The sequence below is a fragment of the Hylobates moloch genome, unplaced genomic scaffold (assembly GCF_009828535.3).
Source record: "Hylobates moloch isolate HMO894 unplaced genomic scaffold, HMol_V3 SCAFFOLD_15, whole genome shotgun sequence".
Lineage (NCBI taxonomy): Eukaryota > Metazoa > Chordata > Mammalia > Primates > Hylobatidae > Hylobates > Hylobates moloch.
The window spans coordinates 93,681,726-93,684,837 of NW_026652290.1; the positions used below are offsets into that span (position 1 = coordinate 93,681,726).

At 49.3% G+C, this 3,112-nt stretch overlaps 1 long non-coding RNA gene across 1 annotated transcript; it reads left to right on the plus strand.

Annotated features, from left to right (window-relative positions):
- Window positions 1-948: 948 nt before the first annotated feature.
- LOC131381283 (uncharacterized) lies at window positions 949-2,836 on the plus strand. The gene is made up of 3 exons (XR_009209909.1): window positions 949-1,089; window positions 2,452-2,573; window positions 2,684-2,836. It is a non-coding gene; the product is annotated as an uncharacterized LOC131381283 (long non-coding RNA).
- Window positions 2,837-3,112: the final 276 nt, after the last annotated feature.

Genomic DNA, 3,112 nt, shown 5'->3' on the forward strand with positions numbered 1-3,112 from the left:
ACTGAGCAGCTCATCTTCTGCAGAACAGGCTCTTGTTTCCACAGGCTCCCCCCCTCCCCGCATTTGCTCACGCAATACCTCCCCACCGTGTTCCCCAAGGGGGATCAGATTATACAAACTAAGTATCACAGGCTCCCAGGGGGCCAGGCTGGAGTTTTTTGTACGGATTCCTGATCCTGCAGCCCCTTCTCAGATCCGCCCACAAGTGCATTTGCTTGGACCCAAGTCCGCCAGGCTGGAATGCGAGCCTCTTGGCTGAGGTCAGAATATGAGGGCGGCAGGCAGTATGGAGTTTGTTTAATTGATTTGCGCTTAACTGGCTGCCTTCCCGGATGGGCCCTGGAGGAGGGGGCAGGGCGGATTCTGGGCACTTTGCTGACTGGCGCACCTCCCCGGGTCCAAGGATGCTGGGATTCTGCTAAGGCTCAGTGCAGAGCCCAGCCCTCTGGAGGGATCCTAGGCTAGGGAGAGAAAGAGCTAGACTCAGGCACTCTCAGCCTTAAGCACCAAGGGCTGGGCAAGAAGGCATGACACAGCAGTGAGAGCACCGTATGGGGAGTCCAACAGACCTGAGTTCAAATTCCCGCTTGATCACTTATCCACTATAACCTTAGCTGAGCCACTTCAGCTTGTATGCCTCAGTTTCCCCATCTGTATAAATGAAGGAAGACACAGCATCTAACTCATGGGGCTGTTGCAAAGAGTGAACACATGACAGCAGGGGCTAGCAAGTTTTTTTCTGTAAGGGGCCAGAAAGTCAAAAGTTTTGGCCAGAAAGTCAACTCTGCCAGTCGTGTAAAAGCAGTCATAGATGATAGTTGAGCATGCCAGTAAAACTTTATTTGTTGACGCTGACATTGGAATTTCATATTTTCATGTGTCCCAAAAGACAATTTTTTAAATTTTATTTTATGTTTACTATTTTTTTTTTTTTTTTTTTTTTAGAGGCGGAGTCTCGCTCTGTCACCCAGGCTGGAGTGCAGTGGTGCCATCATAGCTCACTGTAGCCTCGAACTCCTGGGCTCAAGGGATCCTCTCCCCTCAGCTTCCTGAGTAGCTGGGACCACAGGCTCACACCACTACACCCAGGTAATTTTTAATTTTTTTGTGGAGATGGGGTTTTGCTATGTTGCTCAGGCTGGTCTCTAACTCCTGGCCTCAAGCAATCCTCCTGCCTCAGCCTCCCAAAACACTGGCATGACTACAGGCGTGAGCCACTGTGTTCAGCACCACAATATTATTTTATTTTTTCAACTATTAAAAAAGTTGGCTGGGCGCGGTGGCTCACACCTGTGGTCCCAGCACTTTGGGAGGCCGAGGCGGGCAGATCATGAGGTCAGGAGATCGAGACCATCCTGGCTGACATGGTGAAACCCCATCTCTACTAAAAATACAAAAAATTAGCTGGGCGTGGTGGCAGGCGCCTGTAGTCCCAGCTACTCGGGAGGCTGAGGCAGGAGAATGACGTGAACCCGGGAGGCGGAGCTGGCAGTGAGCTGAGATCGCGCCACTGCACTCCAGCCTGGGTGACACAGCGAGACTCCGTTTCAAAAAAAAAAAAAAAAAAAGGTTAAAAACAGGTGTTGGACTGTATTTGTCCCCGGCTGACTTCTGAAGTACAGCATTTACAAGAGCACTTAGCACACAGAAAGTGATCAACAAACACTACTGCTATTATTATTATTCTTGTTTTTGATCCAGAGTCACAAAGGAGACCTCAGAGCCAGGATGTGAGGGCTAATAAGGACCTCAAACATCCATTTTGCAAATGAGGCTGCTCCCCTTCTTAGCCCTGCAGCCTGGAGAAAGTGGTTTCACCTCTCCGAGCCTCAGTCTTCCCATCTGTACAATGCGTACAACACCACCTCCCTAAGAGGCAAAGTAATGACCCATTCCTCCACCCTCTTGTATTATCACTCTGCTCTCCTGGTGTGAACATACATCTCTGCTTCATGCTTCTGGGCCTTTGTTCTTGTGGTCTTTCCAGCCAGAATCCACTCCCCCTTCTCATCCATTGGCTCTGTCTCAAACTTGGGGATCAGCACAAAGTGCCTCCTCCAGGATGCCTTTCCCAACCCCACATTGGATGAAGAACGTTTTCCAGCCTCCCTTATCACAACAAATGTCACACTAGACTGGGGGTATCTGTGCTAGACATAGAAAAATCCAGGGCTGGTACTTTTCTGGGTACAAGGCTGGGCAAAAGTGGGGCACCAAAAATATACATGGAATTTAATGTCTTTCTTTTTCCCTTCCTCCCAATTCCCAATCTCTCTTACTCTCAGCTCCTTCTTCCCCCCTCCTTTTCTTCCTTCCCTGTCTCCCAATTCCCAATCTCTCTTACTCTCAGCTCCTTCTTCCCCCCCTCCCTTTCTTCTTTCCCTGTCTCCCAGAAACCCCTTGGGGCCCAGAGCCATTGAAAACTCTTGCTCTCTTTATCTCCTGTGTCAGGCAGATCCTAAAGTGGCTCCCATGATTCCTGCCTTCTGGTGTTCACATCCTGTGCATAATTCCCTACTCTTGAGTGTGGGCGTGACCTGTGACTTGTTTCTCGTCAACAGTATATAGCACAGGTGATAGAATGTTGCTTCCATGATTATATTACCCTACATAAGACTCTATCTGGCTAGCAATCTTACTACTCTTTTTCTCTCTTATTGGCACATGGTCACATTGTGAACAGCCCAGGGTGGGGACCACATTGCAAGGAACTGTGGGAAGCCTCTCGAAGCTGAGAGCAGAATCCAGCCAATGGCAAGAAGCCAGGCACAAGGAAATGAATCCTGCTAGCAACCCGACAAGGCTTAGAAATGGATCCTTCCCCAGTTGAGCCTCTGATGAGACCATAGTTCTGGTTGACACCAAAACTGTAACCTTGTAAGAAACCCTAATGCAGGGGTCCCAGCTAAGCCATGCTCAGATTCCCAATCCATGGGAACTGTGAGATAATAAATGTGTTGCTTGAAGCTGCTAGGTTTGTGGGTACTTTGTTACACAGCAATAGCTAATGGATACACCTCCATTTAAACATTTCCTTCAAGGCTCTTCTACAGCACAGGTGCAATCCGAGGAGTCCCAGATCGCCCACCCGATCTCCCCGGGCACCACCCTC